General features: G+C 40.0%; 1 pseudogene; it reads right to left on the bottom strand.

Moving 5' to 3' along the window:
• Positions 1–6,539: 6,539 nt before the first annotated feature.
• On the bottom strand, positions 6,540–7,485 carry LOC122913516 (annotated as a pseudogene).
• Positions 7,486–13,478: the final 5,993 nt, after the last annotated feature.

Genomic DNA, 13,478 nt, shown 5'->3' with positions numbered 1-13,478 from the left:
TCCAGTAGTTGTTTGTCCTCTTTTGCTCAGCTTCTTTATTCTCTGTCATTTGGTCTTCTATATGGCTAATTCTTTCTTCTGCCTCATTTATCCTAGCAGTGAGAGCCTCCATTTTTATTGCACCTCATTAATAGCTTTTTTGATTTCAATTTGGTTAGATTTTAGTTCTTTTATTTCTCCAGAAAGGGCTCTTATATCTCCCGAGAGAGTTTCTCTAATATATTCCATGCCTTTTTTTTTTTAAAGATTTTATTTATTTATTTGACAGAGAGAGATTACAAGTAGGCAGAGAGGCAGGCAGAGAGAGAGAGAGGAGGAATCAGGCTCCCTGCAGAGCAGAGAGCCCGATGCGGGACTCGATCCCAGGACCCTGAGATCATGACCTGAGCCGAAGGCAGTGGCTTAACCCACTGAGCCACCCAGGTGCCCCTTCCATGCCTTTTTTGAACCCGGCTAGAACTTTGAGAATCATCATTCTGAACACTAGATCTGACATATTACCAATGTCTGTATTGATTAGGTCCCTACCCTTCAGTACTGCCTCTTGTTCTTTTCTTTTTTGTGTGTGTGATGAATTTTTTCTGCCTTGTCATTTTTTCCAGATAAGAGTATATGAAGGAGCAAGTAAAATACTAAAAGGGTGGCAACAACCCCAGGGAAATATGCTTTAACCAAATAAGAAGAGATCTCAAATTGTGAGGGGGGAGAAAGGGGATAAAAAGAGGTTCAGAAAGAAAAAAAAAAGAAAGGAAAGAAACAATTAAAAAAAGAAAATGAATAAACAAAAAGTATATTAAAAAAAAAATATATATATATATATATATTAGATAAACTAGTTTAAAAACGTTAAAAAATGGGGCGTCTGGGTGGCTCAGTGGGTTAAAGCCTCTGCCTTCAGCTCAGGTCATGATCCCAGGGTCCTGGGATCGAGCCTCACATTGGGTTCTCTGCTCAGCAGGGAGCCTGCTTCCTTCTCTCTCTGTTTCTGCCTGCCTCTCCGTCTACTTGTCTGTCAAATAAGTAAATAAAATCTTTTAAAAAAAGTTAAAAAAGAAAAGGGTAAAAGTTAAAAAAAAATTTAGCAGAAGAGGAAAAAAAAATTGAAGAAGACAAAAAAAATTAACCGCAAGACTAAAGAATCATGGGGAGAAAGTCATGAGTTCCATGCTTTGCTTTCTCTTCCTCTGGAATTCTGCTATTCTCCTTGGTATTGAAACTATACTCCTTAGTAGGTGAACTTGGTCTTGGCTGGATTTCTTGTTGATCTTCTGGGGGAGGGGCTTGTTGTAGTGATTCTCAGGTGTCTTTGCCCCAGGCCTAATTGCACTGCCCTTACCAGGGGCTGGACTGAGTAATCCGCTCGGGTTTGCTTTCAGGATTTTTTGTTCCCTGAGTGCTTTCCTTAGAGTTCTGGAGGATGGAATGAAAATGGCAGCCTCCTAGTCTCCGGCCTGGAGGAGCCAAGAACCCGGGGCCCCACTCCTCAGTGTGCCCTCAGAAAACAGCGCCCAGTAACTCCCGTCTGCCTGACCTCCAGCCGCGCTCTGAGCTCACCGAGCCCGTGACTGGTTCAAGGTAACCCTGAGCTGTGAGCTCACTCTCAGCTCTGTCTCTGTAGCCAGCTTCCCTGTTCTAATACCTGTAACCACTGCGATACTCAGACACCCCCGATCCTTCTGTGACCCTGCAGGACCTGAGGCCACACTGACCCCGCGTAGGCTTTACCCTGGTTTAGCCTCTGGAGTGATGTCCCTCAATGCAACAGACTTTTAAAAGTCCTGATTTTGTGCTCTGTTGCTCCACCACTTGCCAGGAGCTGACCCTTCCCACAGCGGTCTATCTTCCTGTCGCTTTGGATTCACTTCTTTGCCAGTCCTACCTTTCAGAAAGTGGTTGATTTTCTGTTTCTAGAATTGCTGTTCTTCTTCTCTTCAATATGCCATTGGATTTGTAGGTGTTTGCAATCTTTAGATAAGCTATCTAGCTGATCTCCTGCTAGCTGAAGTAGTCTCAGCCTGCTACTTCTCCACCATCTTGACTCCCTCCCTATAGTATCATCTTCTTAAATTTCTAAAAATTCATCCTCATTTATAAAGTGAATTGGACCTTTTTAAGGTATGGATCTGTGACATTAAAAGTTGGAAATTAGGGGTGCCTAAGTGGCTCAGTCCTTAAGCGTCGGCCTTCGGCTCAGATCATGATCCCAGGATTCTGGGATCTAGCCCCACACCAGGCTCGCTGCTCTGCAGGCAGCCTGCTTCTCCCTCTCCCACCCGCACTACAGTGTTCCTTCTCTTGCTGTGTCTCTCTCTGTCAAATCAAAAAATAAGATATATTTTTAAAAATAAAAATTTAAAAAAAAGTTGGAAATTATTTTTAACTTAAAATATCCCTTTTTTTCTTTCTCTCTATAACTCTGTGGACAAATGATTTTCTAGATTGATCTTCTAAGTATTTTTTTTTTTTATATTTTAGTCATGGTTTCCTTCTTTCTTAATATTATGAGATATTTTGTTAAGTTTTTTTTTTTTTCCTATACTTGTACTGATTTTTATAAAAATATGTGTGGCCATTTAAGAAGCACCCCAGGATTTAAAAACCCTTCATCCTATCTGAGCCCTGATTCTGATTCAAATGGAGGGATTTTTTTTTTTAAATGTCGAACAAATGAAGACAAAGAGGTTAAACTTTATCATTGACAAGCTGTCAGTTGACAATCTTGTTTAGATGTGTTCTACAGTAAAATTCCTGACTATTCCTGACACAGATCCATTGAATTAGGTAGGCCTACTAGCCCCATTGTGGTCTGAGAACAAGTCTTTATGGGACTAGTACATGCAATCTACCCTATAAAATATAGCAGGAGACATAATGTATGCTCCTTCCAGGATGTTGGTTTCTAAAAGAAAAGAAATAAAATAAATTGCACTCATTGTTTTGTAATTCTTTAAATACATATTTTATCTTTATTCCTGTGTGTCATAAAGTTACATGGAAAAGGCTTTAACCTCTTCAAGACTTTTCTTCAGGCTTTGTTAGGAAAGACCAAATATGGCTTTTGGTCTATGGTAACTGGTATGATAACTGGGTGAAATAATGGGGAAATTACTAAGGGTAACTAACACTCTTCCAAGTACACAGCCAAATATTCTGTTTATTACAAGGTTTCTCTGTAAGGGCCTGGTTAGCCAGAGGGAGCCATTTCTTTATAAACTTGGATTGACCCTGCCCCTCCCAGAGGAACTTACTTGCAAACTAAACAAGATTGTCAACTGACAGCTTGTCAATGATAAAGGGGTGGGCCAGGCCAGATGGAGACATCCAATCAGTGGGGCGCACATATATTTACTATGGTAAATGGAAATTCAGTTGGTCACCCATATTGCCAACCTAGCATGACTGTGCAGTTTTCCCTGTGTATTGCAATCTCGTTGACCACCTGTGTGTGGGCTGGGCTTAACCCCACTTCTATAAAAGTTAGTCTGTGGGGCTGGGAAGCGTAGTCGTCGGGAGCGTCGTGGTCGTCAGGAGTGTCGTGGTCGTCAGGAAGGGTCGTCGTCAGTAGCAGAGTCATCAGGTAGGGTAGTCGTCAGGAGCAGCACCGTGGGAAAGTGGAGTTGGGAGCAGCGGAGTTGGGACTGTTGTCATTGGGGTCAGTGTCCTGGTCATCGTTGCCTCTTTGTAAGAGAGGGACCCGACCGGTCGGTTTGATTTTCTATGCTTGGCACGAAATAAAGCTTTGCTTGACTTTCACTTCGTGTCGGTCTCGTTCCTTTGATCATGGACCCTAACACTGGGGGCTCATCCAGGGTCAAATGAGGAGAACTGAGACAGCATCAGAATTTCTGGGAAAGGCCTCCAGAGGTAAGAGATTGGGATCTTGTCTGTGTGTCTGTTTGTGGAGCTCTAGGGTATGGCCCACCAGGGAGAAGCTGGATGCAGGCATGCTCCCCAGGGCTGGAATGGATGCAGGGATGCCCCATCCCCCTGCTGATAGATTGACAGGGGGTTCAAGTCCCCCTGGGCAGTCAGGGGGCTGTACCAGTCTCCCTAGGCAGTCAGAGGGTTCGAGTCCCCCTAGGTGGTCACCTTCCTCACTGGAAGGGACCATTTACTGTCATCCTGACCACCCCCATGGCAATAAAAGTAGAAGACATCAGGCCCTGGATTCACATGGGTCATGTCAAATGAGCCGAGGACAAGGACACCCCCCAGAGATGGAAGCCGCAGCCAATGGACCCCGCTGACCAAGGACTAAAGCTAAGACTCAAAAGACTATGAGTTCATTGTTGTTCCTATTGTTATCTGTTTGTGCGGGAGCTTCTGAGTCACCTCATAAGTCAGAAAATATAGGTGGGAAATTAAATGAACGGAATTAGGAAAAATGGAAAAGGTTATAGAAAGCGGTGAATGGCTAACTCATCAGCCAACTGTGCACTACTGTTACTTTTTGGTCCCTGCATTATAAACACCCTAATGTCATTTGTACAAGAGAAAATTAGAGCGATAAAATGTTATTCTTACATGCTCAATATAACCCATTACAACAAGAGAACATAAAACTGGCTGAAAAGTCAAGGATTTAACTGATTTCCAAAGAAAAGGGGGGAATGTAAGGGCCTGGTTAGCCAGAGGGAGCCATTTCTTTGTAAACTTGGATTGACCCTGCCCCTCCCAGAGGAACTTACTTGCAAACCCCGGATATAGTGGTGGGCCAGGCCAGATGGAGACATCCAATCAGTGGGGCACACATATATTTATTATGGTAAATTGAAATTCAATTGGTCACCCTTATTGCCGACCTAGCATGACTGTGCAGTGTTCCCTGTGTATTGCAATCTCATTGGCCACCTGTGTGTGGGATTGGCTCAACCCTACTTCTATACAAGTTAGTCTGTGAGGCTCGGAAGCGTAGTTGTCCGGAGCGTCGTGGTCGTAGGGAGCGCCATGGTCATAGTGGTCGTCAGGAAGGGTCGTCATTGGGTAGGGGAGTCATCAGGTAGGGTAGTCATCAGGAGCAGCGCCATGGGAAAGCGGAGTCGGGAGTGGCATCATCGGGGTCAGTGTCCTGGACGTTGTCACCTCTTTGTAAGAGGCGGCCCTGACCATTCAGTTTGATTTTCGATGCTTGACGCGAAATAAAGCTTTGCTTGACTTTCACTTTGTGTTGGTCTCGTTCCTTTGATCATGGACTCTAACATTCTCCACACTGTCTGTAAGCATAGGAACTCCTCTCATTCACATATAAGACCTCAGATATGACCGGTCTCAGGTCTTATCTCTGCTCCCTCTGCTCCCTCCTGGTGGTTCTTTCCTTGACATTGTAGTTTCTTCACAGACATACACTGACCAGTACACAACTGAAGGCTTCTGAGGAATGTCCTGAGGTCACTTCTCTGTCTCTGCACACCTCTCCTTGCCTGGTGTTCTATCTTGTCATTCAGGGAGAACATCACACTCTGTTTGGGTTCTCTGCCCCTCTCTGTTACTTGATAAATTGCCAGTAAATAAGTAAGGTCAGGTCAGTCTTTGGGCTCATGTTATTTTTTCCTTCTCTTAGAAATCATTTCCTTTGTTTCCTTTTTATCCAGTTTTGAGAACTATTATTTTATAAACTTTCTGACTGTTATTCAGTTGTAGAAGGTGAAGGAATAAATCTGATCCCTGTTACTCCATCATGGCAATAAGCAGAAATCAATTGTCTTGTACTTAATATTTGATTGCTTAATGGTTTTTGCCCAAGTTATAACCTGATTGTATGGGTGAACGTTCTCCACAACCACCTACATTCCAGATTTGGAATCATCCTCTTGATCTCAATGTGGTGAATGCACTCCTGATTCTGTTGTCCCACTTACTATATGTTGACTTTGGTTGAGCAATCATGACCTTGGTGTTTGTCCCAACACTGGCAGGTGATTATGATTTCTAATAGATATACAAAGGAGTGAATGAAGAGGACGTGCAGATAAGTGGAAAAGGAAAAGTTTAAGAAGTCAGTTATAGGGATAATGTTTGACAGAGAGAAGACAGGGTTTGGCAAGGTCCTCAAAATTTCAGGACCTCTACAGGACAAGCCTACCTTCTTTTTTTTTCTTTTTATTTTTTTCAATTTATTTATTTTCAGAAAAACAGTATTCATTATTTTTTCACCACACCCAGAGCCTACTTTCTTGAAAAAATTTTTCCACAACATTCTGGCACTGGACTCTTGTGTGTGGATCACAGACTGCCAAAGATAATCTTATTTGGGTCTTTGAATTATTAAGAGATCTCAATTGTATTACTGTTTTTGAAAACAACACAATATGTCATTAAAAAGATTACTTTGTTATATTAAAATCCTCATAACAAATTATTCACATGATGCTCCCATAATGCAGAGCCATCATCAGAGCAATGATAAAATTTCAAATTTACAAACAAGAAACTTAGAAATGAAAGAGATTTAGAGATTCTCTAAAACCACCTATCTAGAAAGTTGCACCATTAAGAATCTGATGGAGAAAATTTTCCTCCAGACCAATGCCATGGGATTTCTAAAGACTCAGGCTTTGCCTAAACATGTGGAAAACTTGAAGATGAACCTACCTGGCCCTGACACTATAGATGATAGGATTAAGTACTGGTGAAAGAAGCAGGTAAATGACCACCACAAGAATGTGGACTATGGGAGGCAGATGTTTCCTAAAGTGATGGACCATGCATACCCCTATTAGAGGTACAAAGAAGATAAGCACCACACATACATGGGAAAAACAAGTGTTGAGTGCCTTTAGTCGCTCTTCACGAGATGCAATGCTCAGCACAGCATGGAGAATTAGGACATAGGAGAGGAGGATGAGGACTGGGTCTGTTCCCAGTGTGATAATGACTCCACACAACCCATAGATGTTGTTAATACTGGCATCAAGCAGGATTATTTCAGAATATCCTGATGCAGGCGAAAGGGGTGGCTGAGGACATTAGTGTGGCAATAATGATAACACCTTAATAATATGGGGGTGGGCATAATGACTCCTGAACTTTGTAGCAAGTGGTCCAAGCCAGTCTTACCAATCACATCATTGGTGAGGATGCCTGAGTAGTGCAGTGGACGACATATAGCCATGAATTGGTCAAAGGCCATGGCCAGCAGCACTGAAGATTCCAGGAACGTGAAGGTGTAGATGAAGAAGAGCTGAGTAAAGCAGGCTCCTACTTTGATTTCCTGGGCTTCCCACCATAACATGGCCAATATCGTGGGGAGTGTAGACATGGACATGCCCTGGTCAGATATTGACAGGATGGACAGCAGATAAAAATGGGCTGGTGGAGTGAAGACTCATTCCAGATAACAGAGAGGATAGTAATGTTGCCTATGAAGGCCCCCAGGTATGCAAGACAAAATGGAATTGGGAGCCAAGCATGAACAGACTTCAGTCCATGGAAACCCTCTAAGAGAAAGGTGGGTTCCATAGTACCACTGTTATTTCAGACCACCATGGTGGCGCTTCAGAAGCCCTTTGGGTGTGAGAGATGCTGAGAAAGTCACAGGCTATTCAGAATGGTGAGCAAATTCTACCATATTCATGTAAAATCAACCATTAGTGTTCAAATGACTTACGAAAATACAAGTAGGAAGAAAGACATCCCAGGCAGCTGAATCATCAGGTCAGGAACAGCTTATAAAATATGCAGTCTGGTCGCAACTGTATACAGGGACCTGTGATCTTTGTAGGATGCTTCAGGTATACATCACAACCTTGAAAAATTTAATGTACATGCAAAATAGAGAAATAAATCCCTAGCTAAATTATTTGCATTAATACAACAAAATTTAAGTGAAAATAAAGACACTCATTGATCTCCTTCAAATTAGCCTGTGGATCAATTCTTTTTTTTTTTTTCCAATTTATTTATTTTCAGAAAAACATTATTCATTATTTTTTCACCACACCCAGTGCTCCATGCAAGCCGTGCCCTCTATAATACCCACCACCTGGTATCCCAACCTCCCACCCCCCGCCACTTCAAACCCCTCAGACTGTTTTTCAGAGTCCATAGTCTCTCATGGTTCACCTCCCTATCCAATTTACCCAAATTCCCTACTCCTCTCTAATGCCCCTTGTCCTCCATGCTATTTGTTATGCTCCACAAATAAGTGAAACCATATGATAATTGACTCTCTCTGCTTGACTTATTTCACTCAGCATAATCTCTTCCAGTCCCGTCCATGTTGCTACAAAAGTTGGGTATTCACCCTTTCTGATGGAGGCATAATACTCCAGAGTGTATATGGACCACATCTTCCTTATCCATTCATCTGTTGAAGGGCACCTTGGTTCTTTCCATAGTTTGGCGACTGTGGCCATTGCTGCTATAAACATTGGGGTACAGATGGCCCTTCTTTTCACGACATCTGTATCTTTGGGGTAAATACCCAGGAGTGCAATTGCAGGGTCATAGAGAAGCTCTATTTTTAATTTCTTGAGGAATCTGCACACTGTTCTCCAAAGAGGCTGCTGTGGATCAATTCTTAATCTAATTTTCATTCTTCAGGGGTAGCCTTATATCCTTAATCTCATTGTTAACGATATATAACATTTTATTTATTTACCATTCTTCACTTCATTCTGTTTTTCAGTTTAAAAATAGTTGTTCATGCATATGAACACATGTCTCAGTTAAATCAAATGATTTAATTGATTAGTTCTTTTATTTACATATCAAATGAATTCCAATTTCTAATTCTTTTATTTATTTTTCCAGGAACCTGAGTAGTCCTGCATATGTGGTTCCAAAGCACACAACAATAGACCTTCTTATGTACTTGTCTTTTTTTAATATTAATAATTGTATGATTAAGTTTTAAGTCAGAACTTTTGTCTCTCAACTTTAACTTTCTTAATATTTGGTAATGATATTTTGTTACCCTTTTCTGTTTATTATCCAACTGATTTAGACAAATATATACCAATCCCCAAATGGATTTTTTTATTACTCTCAGATAAATTTGAATTGGTGTATACAAAATATAAATTATTTGATATTACAAGACTTTACCCAGTTGAAATAGATAATCAGAGCGGAAATGCTGCTTTATGTTCATTATTTTGACTTCTGTATTATTCACCAATGTATGTTTATTTGTCTATGTAGTTGTTGATCTCACTGTATAAATATTATTATATTCTTTTTTTCATTATATATAATGTGGTATCTCTATATTTTTACTAATTTTCTAGGCCACTATTTTCACACCTACCATTATATGAATATCTTCATGTAAATCAATTTTTCAAAAGGTTTTATTTACTTATTTGATAGAGATCACAAGTAGGCCAAGAGCAGGCAGGCAGGCAGTGGAGCCTAGTGAGCAGAGAGCCTGCTGAGCAGAGAGCCTAGTGCAGGGCTCCATCCCAGGAACCTGATATCATGAACTGAGTCAAAGGCAGAGGCTTAACCCACTTAGCCACCCAGGTGCCTCCATGTAAATCAATTTTTTATATCTTAAGGTTTTCCTCAGCATGGATTTTCAAAAGGGGTATACTGAGTCAAAAAATAAAACAATATATACTGAGATATAATATATACTGATATACATTGCCCAACACAAATTTAAAAATAATACTTAAAGTTAAACAATCATTTCTTCAATAATATGACACTGGTCCTTCTGTTAAGTATATATACATACCTCATCTTATTTACTTATTGTAGCGACCATATAAAAACAGAGTAACTAAAACAACAGGGGTGTCTCGTAATTTGTCCAAGGTTATACAACCAGTAAGCAGAATAGCCAGAAATTCATGAGTCTTTCTACCATCAGCTCATGTCTAAATGATGTAAGAAATTCTCTCTGGCTATTAATAAATATTATTTCTAAGCCCCTTTTCCCTCAAAAAAAAAAAGCTATTCTCATTTGTTTACCAGTTAGATCATTCTTTCACATAAATGACTATTTATTTTCATTCTTCTGTGAATTGTCTTCTTAAGCTTTTTATACATCAATTATATTTGTTAACTACATAACACAAAATTAATAGTTTAATCAAAACAGTTAACCCATTTTAAGTTTTTTATAATTTTCTTACTCTGGCCATTATGCTTCAGAAGTCAATTTTAGGCAGTAAATTAAACTACTCTTTTTTTTTGCTTATCTGTTCCTTGCAAACATGGAAAAGCATTCTGTTTTCCAGCAATTAACAAATATTCAGTAGTATCTTCTTTGATTTTTTTGGGGGGGTGATCTATAAACTTTTTCTTTTCATCTGTCAAGATGCTGTATGTGTGTCTATGTGTGCAAGGAAGAATATAGTATAAAGAACAGTATTATTAGATGTTCATGATTACTAAACTCTATCCTTTGTTATCATTTCTCAAATTATCTCTTCTTCAAAAACCTGCAGAAAATACCAGGATCTTACCCTTCCCCTTCTCAACAATGCTTAAATCTCCAAACTCTTAAAAATCTGTCCCTGGTATTTGTCCAGACCAGGATGAGAACTTCCCTGCAAAGGGTTTGAGTTTTCTTTTAAGTTTCAGCTGCCTGCACTGATGTATGTGGATTTCTTTCCTAGTAGAGAAAACTAAATATTTAATGCAGGGTTTGGAACCTGAGGGTTCAAGTTTAACTTCCTTATTTTCTAAGGTGTGCCTTGTTCCATGTAACAGCTGAAAGGTTCAGAAGGAACATGGAACCAGGGCGTCCAGGAAAAAGTATAAATGCATTTCTCAAGTTCCCAAGTCCAGCAGTTCCTGATCCATAGGTTCTCATCCTGTCCCCTAGGGGACTGACATGTTGTTGACTCTTCTGGATGTTCTTCTCACAAGTCTAATCTGAAATCTCCTCCTGGGAGCTTGTATCACAGAGACAGCTTCTCATTAACTTCCCATGGTCTATCCTAACCAAATACAAACACCCCCCATACACACCCTCATCCAGAGGGTTTTCTGTCATAATTGCCAAACAATTCTTTACTTCTTAGGGTCTGATGATATCAACTTTCAACATTCTTTTCTCCTTCTTCACCAGTAAAACCTTGTCCTGTCTACCTTGCCATAGTGCTTAATCTATGCACCTCTCTCATACATCCCAGGAAATATAAGTTTAACCTGTGTCTACAGAGAAACAACAGTTATTTCTACTCACTATGAGGAGTCTCTTTATGACTTCTTGGGCTACTTTTTGAACTCATGTTTCACTCACTCCTGGTGGAGATGGAGAATGAAAGATGGACATAAGTTCCATTAATTAGTTAGTCTGTCTTCTCCCATGCTAGATTCTAGGAATACCTACCAATGTTCTAGAAATACCTACTACCTACCTCAGGTAGGAATACCTACCAGAAGTCCCTACTTCTAGAACCATGCTTTCTCACTACTCTTGGGCCATGTCCATCAGTCCCCATCACGTTCTCTTTCTCAAGCTCTCTGTTCTTGTCTCTCTGACTCTGTTTCTGTGACTCTTCTAAGTGACTGAGTCTCTTTATATCTCCTTGTCTCTGTAGCATGTCTCTCAACTGATTTCTGGTTCCATCTCTCACTGATACTCACTTTCTCAATCCTGGGGTTTCTGTGCAATGTAGTAAGCAATGATCTATCACCCATGACCTGAAACAGAACATTACCATATTTTTTAGTAAGAATATTGAAGGATCTCCTTTTTTTTTGTCTGTTTTCTTTATTTTTTTTTCAATTTATTTATTTTCAGAAAAACATTATTCATTATTTTTTCACCACACCCAGTGCTCCATGCAAGCCGTGCCCTCTATAATACCCACCACCTGGTACCCCAACCTCCCACCCCCCCGCCACTTCAAACCCCTCAGACTGTTTTTCAGAGTCCATAGTCTCTCATGGTTCACCTCCCCTTCCAATTTACCCAAATTCCCTACTCCTCTCTAACGCCCCTTGTCCTCCATGCTATTTGTTATGCTCCACAAATAAGTGAAACCATATGATAATTGACTCTCTCTGCTTGACTTATATCCCTTTAAATTCCTCTCTCCATCTGTATTTCCATTCTGGTGATTCTCAAGACGTTGGAGGAGTAAGCAGAGCTGAGCTAATGTTTTTAATATTGTTGCAAAGTAAAATGTGCTCCAAATTCCCTCCTCATGATCAAAAACACCCTTTCCTTCCTTTTTTTTTTTTTTTTTTTTTTGGTCTTCTGAAGCTTACAAAGAACTTGTTGTATTCTAGGTACTGCTTTGTCACCTTACAAATATTTATTTGTCAACCATATGAGGAAATGATTATTCTCATGTAACATATAAGGAAATTGAGGCATGCAGCAATAAACCATTTTGCCCGAAGTCATAGAAATAGGATAGCATATCAGGACTTGCTAATAGGGCTCCAGACTCTGTGCTCTTCGTCGCTATGGTATGCTGTCTCTCCAGTCTGGATAGACAAGGGGAGTCAGGTATGCCTTGCTAGCAGACAAGAATAAAGGAAGAGTTAAGGTCAGTGTTCCTGTTAAGTATAAGATTTTACAAAAGCGGGTTCTCTCCAAGGGTGTGAAAGTCTTTCTGACCTTTTCTATCTCCCTTTCTGCTTATTTTCATCTTCTTTTTCTGTACCCATATCTCCTATGAATAAAACTCCTTTGTATATGTCTATGTATTTACTCCTCTGATTCCCTGACTCATATTTCACAGTCTTTGTCCTTTTTTCTCTCCTGCCGGGCCTTCACTATATTTTCACTTTTTTACCCATTTCCTTTTACTTCTGTCTGCTTCCATCTCTTTGAAGTCTTTTCCTCTTTCTCCCAGATTTCCGTGTTTTGGGTATATCCATTGTTTTCCCATGACGTTCTCTCATTGCTTTGTCCCTTAATCATGCCCTTTTCTTTCTTCTGTTTTAGTATCTTTCTCATTGTTGTTCTGCTTCTATATATTTCTCTACCTCCCTTGAAGGTTTCTGTACTCACGAAAGATGCTACCTCTGAGTTTTCTTGCTCAACATCACCCATCATCAGGGAAATACAATCAAAACCACAATGAGATGTTACCTCACACCAGTCAGGATGGCTAAAATCGACAACACAGGAAACAACAGATGTTGGTAAGGATGCATAGAAAGGAGAATATTCATGTTGATGGAACTGCAAACTGGTGCAGCCACTTGGGAAAACAATATGGAGGTTCCTCAAAATTTAAAAATGGAACTACCCTATAATCCAGCAAGTGTACTACTAGGCATTTATTCAAATGATACAAAAGTAGTAATTCTAAGGGATATATGCACCCCAGTGTTTATAGTAGCATTATTTACAATAGCCAAATTATGGAAACTGCCCAACTTTCCATCAACAGGTGAATGGGTAAAGAAGTGTATATATATATATATATATATATATATATACACACATACATACGTGTGTGTGTGTATATATATAGAGATATATATATATATATCTCAGATATAAAAAAGAATGAAGTCTTGCCATTCTCAGTTACATGGGTAGAAATAAAGAGTATTATGCTAAG

The sequence above is a fragment of the Neovison vison genome, chromosome 7 (assembly GCF_020171115.1).
Source record: "Neovison vison isolate M4711 chromosome 7, ASM_NN_V1, whole genome shotgun sequence".
Classification (NCBI taxonomy): Eukaryota; Metazoa; Chordata; class Mammalia; order Carnivora; family Mustelidae; genus Neogale; species Neogale vison.
This window is presented reverse-complemented; position numbering and strand designations above follow the sequence as displayed.